We start from the raw sequence: 13,812 nt of genomic DNA, 5'->3' as shown, positions 1-13,812 counted from the left end.
CAGAAGAAAGGAATGTGTCTGGAGAAGTTGCCCCAGGGCTCCAGTCTCAAGGTCCCCACCAGATCTCCATCGGGACCCTTTCAGGACCCAGCGCCCTTTCCCCAGTAGCTCCCAGCAGCCTTCACGCTTCTCCTGAGGGTGTGTGTTGTAGAGAAGCCTCACCCGCTCTACCTCGGGTGCTGAGGGGAGAACCTTCGCTGGGCCGGGAGCTGTCCAGCAGCTCGAGTCCTGAAAGACCACTGATTTTCCTCGTTGCTTTAGGACAAGGGGCCCCCACAGCCAATCCTACTGTTTAAAAAACTCTTCCCCACCCTGGCTAACACAACAAACCCCACCTGGCTTGGGTGGCCTTGAAGGCAGCTCTGAGGATATCCATCAGTGCCGAGAACTCCCCAGAGAGCACACTGTCCTCTGCCCCATTTGAGCACAACGGAGAGATCAAGCGCCCCCAGACCTCTCCCCTGGAGCCCTGTCTCAGAGCAGGGCAGGAAAAAGGATCCTGAGAGGTCAGGCTCTGCTTCTCCCCCTGCCCCCCACCTGTCTCTGTGCCTCTGTGTCTGTTTCCCTCACTCTCTCCTCCCCGCTCCTCCTCTCTTTCCCTCCCTGCTGGGTTGGGGGCTGCTGAATTATCATTTCTAGCTCTGCTAATGTGCTCCCTGCTGTGGGGAGGGATCATCATTCTGGGAGATGATTAAGTTTCAAATTGTTTTTCTTTGTGTTGTTGAAGATGAGGCTTTAATATGGTCCCTCCTCAGTTGGGGGGCCTTACCCCATCCCTCCTCTCTTAATACTCTCCTCATTGATAAGGCAGAGCTGAGACTATATCTTCTGGGTTCTTCCCTAAACTTCCGTGTGTGAGGGTGATAGGGAGGCAGGGGCCGTACACCCCTTGACTCAAAGGTGGGTACATATAATGCGCTGGTGAGAAACACTGGTTTTGAAGCCAGACAAGTCAGAATTCAAATCTTGACTCTGACTATCTGAGCCTCAGCTTCTTTATCTGTTAAATGGGGACACTGATAATTATCTCATCAAATACTGTGGAGGTTTCAGAAGGATACTACCCTTTAAATGCCCAGCAAATGCTGGGCTTATGGTAAAACTCGGGAAGTTCAAGTGGCTATTACCACGTGCATTTGTCACCCTGCGTCATCCTTGCCTCCCCTACCCTCCCTGAGATTGTTCTTCAGTTCAGTAAATGTTTATCTAATGTCTGCTAATTTCTGGCCACAGAGATTGAGTTATCCAAGAGTGTGGAAGTTGGCTTTCTTGCTTACCTGCCCCTCAAATACCTCTTTATTTACCTCTGTCCCTCCTTTCAATTTAAATTCATTCCTATTCCACACACCCGTCTACTCCCAGCTCTCCTCCTTTATTGCAGTTCTATTCTCCCTTCTTTCACTGCAGGCTTATCATTTCACCTTGATTCTTATCCTCCTAACACACATGCATTTTTAACCTTCACAGCACTCTGTTATCCCTTTGAGGCCAGTGAAAAAAAGGTGAGTTTTCAAACTAAGACAGAGACTCCCAAGTCATGCTGTGTTTATATGTAATGCACACATGGATGTACATTCAACATCGCATGGATAGCAGAATTATGAACTCTCACATTTGAACGGTGTGCTTGTTTGCCTATTCTCTTTACATAAGCCGTAAACCTTTGAGATCCAAGTCTATTTCTTTGTCTACCTATCTGTTTACTTTGTCCCTGCCTTTATCCTTTTTGTTTTGTTTTTAGAAACAGGGTCTCATCATGTAGTGTGTGCTGGCCTTGAACTCACTCACCATGTAGCCCACGCTGGCCTCAAACTGTCAGCAATTCTCCTGCCTCAGCCTCCAGAGTGCTGGGGTTGCAGGCATGCACCACTATGCTTGGCACTTGCATTTTTTGTGTATTTATTGTGCTGTTGTAAACATATTTAATTAAGATGCAACTGATACAAAGAACTACAAATATTTAGTATGTGTGATTTGAAGAGTTGGTTGTCATTGCTACCCTCTGAATGAGGAAGCTTGCAAGTTGTTGGTGAGAGAGGATGGTTAATAATATATTTTCATGTCTACTTAACTGGTCCGTATCTTTCACCACACTAGTGATGAGGTTTGTGACATACAACTCTCAAATAAGGCACCTTGGCAAAAACAGGAAGCCCAGTCTCACCTGCCCTCTCCCTGCTTGCCCTGAAGCAGGCCACTATGCCACTGACCGCATCCCTCCCTTCCTCCCTGAAATAGGCTATACAGTCCTCCTCTTGGAAGTAGTCCTGTGTTTGCCATGATTGGTAAAGTAGGGAATCAAAAAGCTGTCCCTGGAACTACTGATTTAAAGAATACTTTGTCAGATAGTTGCCATCCAGAATTAGGAAGCAGAGATCAGAAGTTCCAATATCTTGCAGGAGAAGCCCATTTCTCTGGGGTTCTTCTTGCCAGCAAAGAGCCCAAATTGGCAAAAGGAGGCCCTGTCCCTCTTTTCTCCCTCTAGTCACACACGATCACCTGATGGGAAGGGAGTCTGGGAGGTCAGGCTGGCTCTCTCTAGTCTCTGTAACACACTGTGTGACAGCAGGAACGGAAGACGCGTGCCAACTGACCGCATCCAACACTAACGTGGACCCTGCCCTTTAGAAGCTCACCAACTAGAGGGGTAACATCAGGATCAATGCATGTTGAAAGGAGGACCCAGAAAGTTGTTCAGACCATGTTTCAGGGGCCTGAGTCTGGGATCACAGTAATTTCAAGTGACCGTAGATCTAATTTGGAGGTCAGCCTCTGAGAAACACTGGAGGAATGAAGCTGAAATCAGTGCATCATGGGGAGAGGGAGCAGAAGAGACAGTGATCCAGTGTCAAAGATATGAAGTTCTCACTTCCTGCAAAGAGCCGTACACAATAATCTAAGGCCTTGAGTCCGGCCCCAAGAGAAGAGAGCCCATTTAGAGTTGTGGCTTCTCTTGCATACAGACTGGTTTTGGTTTGTGCCTCACTTGTCACCTGCTTCAAGACCATAATTCTGAAATGAGCCTTTGGAATCACTACTGGGAGAACAGAAGAAAAAGATTCAAAGTGGGCCCATCTTCCAAGAAGGAGGCCCAGGAGTCTAGGAATATTTTGCTGGAGAACATTAAGGAACTGGCACTTTCCAGCTATTGATATCTGCAATTCCAGATGTTTTGGCATCTCCTCTTCTCTGACTCCAGGAATCAGGAGCCAGACCATGGACAGAGGAATAGCAGTGTCTCCCAAGACTCCAAATGTACCCCAAGTCTACTAAAGGGTACCCGTTTATACCTGCTGAGTGTGAGTGTAGGGAAAAGGTCTGGTTTTCCAGAGGGTTTAAATGGAATGTAGCATATCCTGATGGTTAAAAACTTAGCCTTAGAGTTCTGTCCTGGCTCCGCTGTTTCCTAGTTGTGTGGCCTTAGGCCAATCACTCATTCTTTCTGAGTTTCTCCCTCCACCTTACTGTTTAAAGTATTTTTGTTTTTGTGTATCAGAAATCGAACTCGAGACCTTGCGCTTGCGAAGCAGGTAGTGGAACCACTGAGCTAAATTCTCAGCCCAGTTTGTTTGTTTTTTGGAGACAGGGTCTCTCTATGTAGTTCCGGCTGGCATTGGACTCACTCTGCAGCCCAGGCGCTGGCCTTGAAATCATCACGGTTCTTCTCCTGCCTCAGCCTTCCAAGTGCTGGGTTTACAGGCAGGCATCATCACTCCTGGCTCTCCTTCTACCTTTAAAATGGGAATAACTATGTACTTACCTCACAATACCGGGTGAGAAGACTACCTGAGATAATTACATATAAATAGGTATAAGATGCTCACCCAGTACCTGGCATATAATAAGCTCTCGATACGTGACAGCTGATAGTATTTTGTAATTATTGCCAATACCATGTGTCCTCAGCGACAAACTTCCATCTTCATCATCATAAAGTATCTTGAAGAAGGAGTTCTTCACACGAGGATTGTTCTAGAACTATGAGCTCTTAATCAATTTTGGAAAAGTTCGGAGCCATACCAAGAAGTCCCTTGGGCCTGTTCCTTCCACCTGAGAAATCTGTGCCTCCTCGCACCCTAATGCAGTCTCTTGGCCATCTTCACATGCAATAACATGGTGCCACTGTGACAGGTGAGGAAGGGAGAGGAAGGGTGACATTCAGAGGCTATGTTAGTCAGCTCTTTGTCGTTGTCATAAATGCCTGGGAAGAAATTTAAAGGAAGAAAATTTTATTTTGGTTCATAGTTTCCTAAGTCTTAGTCCTTGATGGGTTGGCTCCAGGGACACCACGGCAGAAGGGCACGGTGGAGGAAAACTACTCACTTCATGGCAGACAGGAAATAGAATAAGCGCAAGAGAGCCAGAGACAGATCTCCAAGTTCTAAGTCCTATAATCTACTCCCTCCAACTAGGCTCCACTTTCTGTTTCCATCACCTCCCTGTAAAACCTTGGCCTCCCCAGAGCATTAGCCTCAATGATCAATTCCAAAAAGCCTGTCAGCCTTCACCATAATGAAGTTTTGGGGGAGAGATTTTTTTAAAAATTTAAAGCAGTGGGGTTCCCTGGTGTAATGGTTAGCACTCTGGACTCTGAATCCAGTGATCCAAGTTCAAATCTCGGTGGGACCTTGCTGTTCTACTAATATCCTTTAGGGCCGGGGATGTAGCTCAGCGGTTCGGTGGCTTGCCTTGCAAGCGCAAGGACCCGAGTTCAATCCCCAGTACCAAAAAAAAAAAAAAAAAATTTAAAGCGAAAATAAAACAAAAATTCACAACAAAATAATAGCAGAATAAACGCTGGGCGTCGTGGCTCACACCTGTAATCCCAGCACTCAGGAGGCTGAGGCAGGAGGATCGCTGTTATTTCAAGACCACCTTGGGCTACATAGTGAGTTCCAGGGCAGTCCGAACTACATAGTGAGACCCTGTCTCAAAAAACAAAAACAAAAACAAAAAAACAACAGAATAAATAGTAGTTAATACACTTGGTATCATTATCTTCAAAATCATTACTAAGAGTATGAGACATAGACCAAAAAGATCTTTACAAAGAGAGAAACCGGTAATAACACAAAACTTTCAATGAACTAAGATAAGCTAGTAGTATAATTGAAACAAATTAGCATATATATTAAAATATTTTTGAAACAGTGAAATAAATAATTTGAGGAAGTATTTAAACTTCTCCCTACTTCCAACTTATCACTTCTATTTTGCTCTGTGTGTGTGTGTGTGTGTGTGTGTGTGTAAAATATATATATATAGTGTTTCTCACATAAGAGAAATGATGTGATATTTAAGCTTGTGTGTCTGACTTATTGCACTTGACATTATCTTCTCAAGTTGCATCCATTTGCCTACAAATGCCTGAAGTCTATCTTTATGGCAGCATAGTACTCCGTTGTGTATCCATACCACATCTTCCTTATCCATTCACCTGTTCATGGACCCATATGCTGCTTCCAGATTTAGCTATTGTAAATCATACTGCTACAAACATGGGTGGGCATATATCCCTGTAATGGGATAATTTTAACTCTGGGGAGATACCTAGAAAGAGGATAGCTGGGTCAAATGGAATTTCTAGCTTTAGCTTTTTGAGGAATATGAATCTCCACACTGATTTCTGTAGTAGTTGTACTAGGTTGCATTCCCACCAACAATGTAGAATCCTGAGCAGCTTTTGTTATTGTTAGATTTTGGGATGATAGCCATCCTTTCTGGGATCAGATGGTATCTCAGTGTAGTTTAATTTGCATTTCTATGGTGGCCATCGATGATTTTTTTGTTGTTGTTACGGAGACAGTGTATTACTTTGTAGTTCAGGTTGGCCTTGAACTCACTATGAATCCTGCCCCAGCCTCTCCAGTGCTGGGATTACGAGTGTGCACCACTACGTCTGGCTGGGAGACATTTTGGATCCCAACAATAACAGAGGCCTAAGATCAGAAAGTTGGAGGGCTGGGGATTTAGCTCAGTGGTGCTGCCACCTGCCTCGCAATCACAAGGCTCCGAGTTCGATCTTCTGTACCAAAAAGAAAGAAAGCTGGAACCGTCTACCTTGACCTTTTTGTCCCTTTCCTGCTTCTTTCTCCTTTCTGCAAATCCTGCTCTACCGGGCACTGTGCTAGCCCTAAGTGAAGACTAGACAAGAAGCCATACCTCATCAAATGGAGATCTCTAGCCACAGAAGTCACCAACTGTACAAAGAAAACCACAGAAGCAATCGTTACCATTATCATAGGTACATCTAAGGTTAATGATAGCGAATAATGAGAGTGGATAATGGGGTAACTTACTTTTCTTCAGGATCAGGGGAAGGTGGTGGGTAGGGAAGGCTGGATCAGGAGGTTCCCCGGGCAGAAGCGAGTTCCTGCCAAGACGTTAGGTGATAACTTTATGGTGTGTTGCCTTGACCAAAGGTATTTGATTCTCCACTGAGGACTCCCAAAGGGATGCATTAATGGTGGGATTCTTGAGAGGCATGTGACAACCTGGTAGGATCAGAAGGCCTTCTTATCGGCCTTCCAACCAGCCTATGTGGCTATCTCTGGATATGGGGGAGATCTATCTATCTATCTATCTATCTATCTATCTATCTATGAGAGAGAGGGAGGGAGGGAGAATACTTGTGACTGTGAATGTCAGTGCAGGTGTGCATGCATAAATGCAGATCTATAGTTAATAATTTTGGCATCTGGGCCAAGCAGCAGAAACATATTTGAAATTCAGGACCACACCAGCTCATAGGGAAGACGGCAGAGAGCAGAGAAGAAAGACTGCTTCCCTACATATACACAGGAAGCTCAGCAGTTGGGTTCCCTGTGTTTGACCTTAGTCATTTCAGGTCATCCATCCTTGCCAAATAGGGGCAACAAACTAGCCAACATTGCATTGGTGTTGAATATAGCAGGAGGAGAAGGCTTTGAAATTTGCAGTCCTTTGGAAAATTCTCATTCTTTAAACTGCAAGCCCCCTCATAATTTTCCTGCTGAGCCCATGGTGGCGAATGTAGCTTTCTTCATACTCTGAGTGGGAACACTCATATACGTGTGTCTGTGCATGTGCGTGTGTGTATGTGTGTGGTTGGCCTTTGCTTGTGTGTGTATCAGCCAATGTTGGGATTAGTGTGTAACTGAAAGGCCCTGTGAATTAGGGGCTAGCACCGGGGTGCCTATGCTCCTCCCAGACCACTGCTACTTGGCCTTCCTACTGTACCTATCTCTGCTGCCTTCATCAGAAGCTGCGGCTGGGATGATCTGCCCATCAGGATGAGTCCCTTCATATCAACAACAGGCTGAAAAGTACTGACTGCAACAAGACAAACAGAAATAACATGCTCACATTCACCCTCATTCCATAAAGTGAGTGGAACCTGGGCCCATTGCAGTGAATGAGCTTCAATAATTCATCCTAGCTGCCAATGTGTTATTGACATAAAGCTAATTTAACACTGGGGGAGCCAGGGGAAGTAAAGAGCAATTATGCCTTCACCTGCAATGTGGTCACTGTGCTAGCTTTCTGGTGCTGTGTTGGAAATCTGTAGCCCAGAATAGGAAAAGGGCTAGGGAGGTCACTGGCCCCTTCCCTCTTTGAAGGCAATTGACTTTCTGGGTTGTGTTCTATTTTCTTCTTGATGATATTTTTGAACAGAGACTTCCCACCCTATCTCTAGTCTGAACTTTTCCACAGTCAAAGAGATGATTCTTTGGTCAGTTAGACCAAGGTCTTTCCCATATCTGTCTTTATATAATAAAAACCACTGACTCCACCCTTTCTATTCCTCTCCCTCTCCTTCTCCCTTCCTTTCTTTTTTTAAGTACTTGGGATTAAACCCAAGACCTTTACATTGAGTTCTATCCCAAGCCATTTTCTTTCCTTTCTTTCTTTTCTTTTTTCCTTCCTTCCTTCCTTCCTTTTTCCCAGCCCTTTTTATCTTTTATTTTGAAACAGAGTCTAAGTCCCGAATTGCCCAGGCTGGACTCAAACTTGCCATCCTCCTGCCTTAGCCTCTGAGAGTGTTAGATTTGCAGATGTGGGCCCCTGCAACCAGCTACCACTGGCACTTGCTATGGATTATTACACATGGGCAAGCGAGGCCGAAGATTTTGCTAAAGAAAGAGGGAGACTATGACTGTTATCTTAAATAATATCCAGAAACTATTGGTTTTTTCTTTCTCAAAAATAAAAATCATTCATTCAATGTCCAAAAAAAATCTTTGCATTCCTATCTTCATTTATTCAGCAGATATTTAGTACACATGTACTGATATCTGGTGAACCAAACAGACCCGGTCCTTGCTGTTATAGGGTTGACAGTACTGTGGGAGAGAAAAACATTAAGCAGATGAACACACAAATGAATATATAATGGCAGATTGTTGCTAATGCTCTTTGTTTCCATTCATTCACCCAACTGTTAATTCAATAAAAGAAAAAGGAAGAAACAGCTTTCAAATGGGGAGGACTCTCTCAGCCCTGAAAGATGAATAGTTTGGGCAGAGAGGGAGAGAGCAGACCGGGGAAGGAAGGCCATTTATTGAGCACATTTATGACAGGGCTGCACATGCACGACTGTCCCTTGGGGCCACCTGCACTACTCAATGAGACCGTCGCCTGCCACCTGATGGGACAGTCATGCCTGTGCCACCATGGGTTCAAGCTAGCAGGAATGTGTTAATGCTTTGCTTCTTGCTGTAAGCAGGTAGATAAACATTACTAGGACCTCATGGGAGAAAGGGAATTGGAAAAGAGGACTCCTGAGTTCAAATCCTGCCTTTGTCCTTTTGCAGTCAGGTAGATGGCCTTGGGCAAGTCATTTCTTTCAATTCTTGATTGCCTTTGTATGAAATAGAAATGATAATATTTCCCACTTTATAAAGTTGGGGTGAAGAATTAAGTGAAACATTGTTCTAAAGGGCTTGACATATGGCAAGTATCGATAAATTACTATTCTTGCTGTTAGGATCATCTTCAAATGCTCTAAGTTCTTTATCACCCTTCAGCTTTGACACAGTTGGTTCCATCTGCCTGGATCACACCCTGTTCCCTTTACAGTACTAACTTATGCTTGTGTTTCAAGTAACAGCTGAAACGTATTCCCCTGGAAAAACTTTTCTATCAGATCAGTGCGTCCTTAGCACATATAAGAATCACTGTGTGTGGGCTGGGGATAAAGCTCATGGTAGAGCACTTGCCTGGCATGTGAGAGGCTCTGGGTTCAGTCTCCAGCACCACAGAAACAATCAATCAAACAAGCAAACAAAGAAATAGTATCACACACATATATAGAATTATGATGTGTGCTTAACATGAAGACTATTCCTAGTTTTTGCTTGTTTGCTTGCTTGTTTGGTTAGTTTTTGAGTTGTTTTATTTATTTACTTTTTTTTTTTTTGAGAGAGAATTTTGTTGTCCAGACTGACCTCAAACTTGCAATCCTCCTGTCTCAGCCTACCAAGGAGTTAGGATTACAGGCATATAGCCATATCTGCCAGATTCCCAGTTTTGATAAAATAGCATGATAAGAAAAAAAATACCATGATAAGATAATCTTAGGAGGGCTGGGGATTTAACTCAGTGATTTTGGTGCCTGCTTTGCAAGTGGAAGGACCCGAGTTCAATCTCTGGTACAAAAAAAAAAAAAAAAAAAAAAAAAAGATAACATTAGGAGAAATGGATACTGACTGAAAGATACACAGGAGCTGTCTACGCTGTATTTCCAATGTTTTTCTTTAAATCTAAAATTATTCCAAAATAGGGCCGGGGATTTAGCTCAGTGATTTCACTGCCTGCTCCACAAGCACAAGGACCTGAGTTCAATAAAAAAAAAAAAAAAAAAAAAATTATTCCAAAATAAAAAAGTTGGTGTCTTAGTTACTTTCCTCATTGCTGGGACAGAATATCTAACACACACAGTTTAAAGGAGGAGAAATTTACTTTGGCTCACAGTTTATAGAGGTTTCTGTCCACAAAGGCAGAATGGTATGGGCAGAGATATAACTATCTGGGTCACACACACAGTAACTGCCTCTTCCAGCCAGGCCCCACCTTCCCAAAGTCCCAACTATAGGCACACCAGGCTGTTGGGGGACATCTGGATATCAGCCACAACAGTGTTTTTTTCCAGTACCAGGAATCAAACTCAGGACCTTTCACTTGCCAGGCAGGTGCAGCACCTGTAAGTTACATCCTCTGACCCCATAACAGTTTTTCTTAAAATGCAGATTCCTATGCAAATCAAATCCACCATTAGATATCACCTCAAACTATCAAAAAAATTTAAAACAACAACAAAACAAGACAAAACAAAACCCTCAGAAAGTAACAAGTATCAGCCAGCATAAGAAGAAATTGGAAACTTCGCACTCTGTTGGTGGTAATGTAAAATGATACAGCTTCTACAGAAAATAGTATGATGGTTCTTCAAAAAATTAAAAGTAGAGGGCTCAGGATTTATCTCAGTGATGCCACGCCTGCCTTACAAGAACAAGGTCCTGAGCTCAATCCCCAGTACTGCCAAAAAAAAAAAAAAAAAAAAAAAAAAAAACCCAAAACAAAAAAAAAGTTAAAAAATTAAAAGTAGAATTACTATTGATCTAGAAATTCTAATTTCAATTATTAATCCAAAAAAATTGAAATCATGGTCTTTTTGTTTTGTTTTGTTGTTTGTTGTTTGTCTTTGTTTTTGTTTTTGAGAGAGGATCTCACTGTGTAATTCAGGCTAACCTTGAACTCACTATGTATCCCAGGCTGGTCTTGAACTCATGGCAATTCTCCTGTGTCAGCCTACGAGTGCTGGGATCACAGGCATGGTCTGTGCTCAGATCACTATGCCCAGCCTGAAAGAAGAAAACCTACACTAGCTTCACAACCTTTTTCTTGCTCTGGTCCTGTATTAGCTTCCTGTTGCTATGTAACAAATTACCACTGACTTAGAGACTAAACCAGACATCAACAATCCCCTCCCCCAAACTATATGTGATCTGTAAAAAACACCCTGAATAAAAAATGAACTCTAATGAAAGACCTAAATAAGCTATGAAACTTTGAAACTGCTAAAAGAAAAATAGGAGAAACACTTCAAGACATAGGTACAGGCAATAACTTCCTACATAAAACCTCAGTATCTTAGAAAATAACAGCAGGGATTAAAAAAAATAAGATTGTAACAAATTAAAAGGTTCTTCACAGCAAAAGAAACTACTAACAGAATGAAGAGACAGCCTATGGCATGGGAGAAAATCCTTGCCAGCTACCGTGCTGATAGGGGATTAATACCCAAAATATATAAAGAACTCAAAAACTCCAAAAGAACAAACAGTCCAATCAAAAAAATGTGCAAATGAACTGAACAGACACTTCTCAAAAGAAGAAATACAAATGGCCAATAATTACATGAAAAACATTCACCATCTTTAGCCATCAGGGAAATATAAATCAAAACTACACTGAGATTCCATCTCACCCCAATCAGGATGTCTAGCATCAAGAATACATAAAACAATAAATGCTCATGAAGATGGGGGATGAAAACTTACACACTGTTGGTGGAATGTAAATTAGTACAGCCACTGTGGAAATCAGCATGGAAGTTCCTCAAAAAATTAAGAAAAGAACTACCATATGATCTAGCCATATCACTCCTTGGTATATATCTGAAGGAATTAAAGTCAGCGTATTACAGAGACACCAGCTTAATTAGTACCTGACACCCACAACTTAAAGAAGGAGAGACTTATTTTGGCTCATGGTTCAGTCCATGGTAGGCTGGCCCCAAGGCAGGACGTCATGACAGAAGGTCAGGGCAGCTGGGAAGCCGAGTCAAGGAAAGAGCTGGGGAGGGTTATAAACCCTTCCTGGCCATACCCTCAGTGACCCACCTCTTCACAACAGACCCCAGCTTCTAACAGCAAGTCAGCTCTAAGCTCTCATAATCCAATCATCTTCCAAAAGCCCCACTTAGAAGTGCCTGAGCCTCTTGGGGGATATCTAGACACAAACTATAACACTCTGTCATTGACCCCCCCAAAGATTCATGAGCATCCTTTTATGCAAAATTTATTTAGTCCATCTCTAAGAGTTGTCAAAGTCCTAAAAGTTTCAGCATTGCTGAAAAGTCCAAGTCCAAAGTCTCCTCTGGGACCTAAGCCAAACTCTTAGCTTTGAGTACCTGTGAAAATCAAAGAGAAAAACACCACTGAAATACAAGGTCACGGGGTAAAGATTCCCTTTAAAAAAAGCAGAATATTGGGCATGGTGGCCCATGCCTGTGTTCCCAATACTTGGGAAGCTGAGGCAGGACGATCTCCATGAGTTCAAGGCCAGCCTCTACTACATAGTGAGTTCAAGGCCAGCCTGAATGTATAGTAAGACCCCATCTCAAAACAAACAAACTGGGATGGGGATTTGGCTCAGTGGTATAACACCTGCAAGCAAAGGTCCTGAGTTCAATTCCCAAAACAATATCAACCAAGAAAAAAGGCTGGGGATTTAGCTCAGTGGTGCCATCACCTGCCTTGCAAGTGCAGGGTCCCAAGTTTGATCCCCTGTTTGAAAAAAAGAAGAAGAAGAAAGAAAAGAAAACAAGCAAAAAAGGAGGAATAGAATTATAGAAATTAATGGGACCAGATCGAGGCCAAAGTCCAGCAGGGGAAGCACTAAGTCCTGTAGTTTTGTGTCCAACATTTAGAGCACGTGGTGGTGGAATCTGAACTCCAAAGGACTTGGATGGCCCCGCCCCTACGGCATTGCCAGTGACTGTACTCTCCTGGCCTCTCTCTTGAACTGGCTTTGCAAATGCCTTGCATCTCCGCTCAGAACTTCCACGTTCCTGGCTTCTCCAACTTCCTGAGGTCTACACTGCGCTAGGGGCTTCATTTTCACAGATTCGCACACTGTCCTTTCAGGGGCACACTGCCTGGCCTCCTGGGTCTTTTCCTAAAATTTAACCCACAAGTCTTGTATTCCGCATGGCTGTAAAACCAGCATCACATGGAGGACACCTAGGTCTGCCACCAGTTCATGCAGTAGCCAGGTTCCTTTGCATAAAGGCTGCAGAAGTCTTCAAGTGCCAGGATGACTGAGCACTACAAGCAAATTCCCTACGAGATGGTTCTCCGTCACTTTGCCCTGGGTCTCTTTCCTTAAAGCAAACATCTTCACTTTTGCAATTTTGAACCTGTAAAGGGTAGAGCCTTAATGGTTCCTCACATGCCATCAAGCCATTTTTCCTTTTGTCCTGATCCAAAGTACTTGGCTTCTTTTTTCTCCCTCCCCTCCCACCCCATACCTGCTAATCTTGTCAGCAACCAGTTTCTCCTCTGCTCCATCTTTGAGTGTGTCATCTTTAGTGGAACTTCCTTTCTGGTGAAACTCAAAACATTTTAAATTCCTAGCATTTTTTAGGGGGGTACCAGGGATCGAACTCGGGTCCTTGCACTTGTGAGGCAGGTGGTGGCACCACAGAGCTAAATCCCTGGGCCCTTTCTTCTAGCAATTTTTTGGTGGGGGGAATTAAAAATTCTTTAGCTCTGCTATTGCTCTTGATTTTCAATGTAGAGCTAGCCAAAAGCCCCCAATAGTACCTATGCTACAGTCTTCATGTTAGGCTGTCTTGACATTTCTTCTGCCAGATTAATTAGTCCACCACCCTTAATCCTACTCTTACACAGTCCTGGGACAAGCCAGACATGGCTCAGGATGTGAGCAAAATGTAGACAAATTTTCTGCCACAGAATAACACATATGGCTTGGAGTCCAACTGTCAATAGAGTCCTCTTCCTTTTTTTTTTTTTTTTTTTTTTTTTTTTT

At 43.3% G+C, this 13,812-nt stretch overlaps 1 non-coding gene across 1 annotated transcript; it reads left to right on the top strand.

The window, feature by feature from the left end:
• Nucleotides 1–4,557: 4,557 nt before the first annotated feature.
• Trnaq-cug lies at nt 4,558–4,629 on the top strand. The gene has a single exon. It is a non-coding gene; the product is annotated as a tRNA-Gln (tRNA).
• Nucleotides 4,630–13,812: the final 9,183 nt, after the last annotated feature.

This window comes from Fukomys damarensis, unplaced genomic scaffold (genome assembly GCF_012274545.1).
Source record: "Fukomys damarensis isolate Sample0158 unplaced genomic scaffold, DMR_v1.0_HiC HiC_scaffold_3, whole genome shotgun sequence".
Classification (NCBI taxonomy): domain Eukaryota; kingdom Metazoa; phylum Chordata; class Mammalia; order Rodentia; family Bathyergidae; genus Fukomys; species Fukomys damarensis.
The sequence above is the reverse complement of the archived record's forward strand: the minus strand, read 5'-3'. Positions and strand labels throughout refer to the sequence as shown.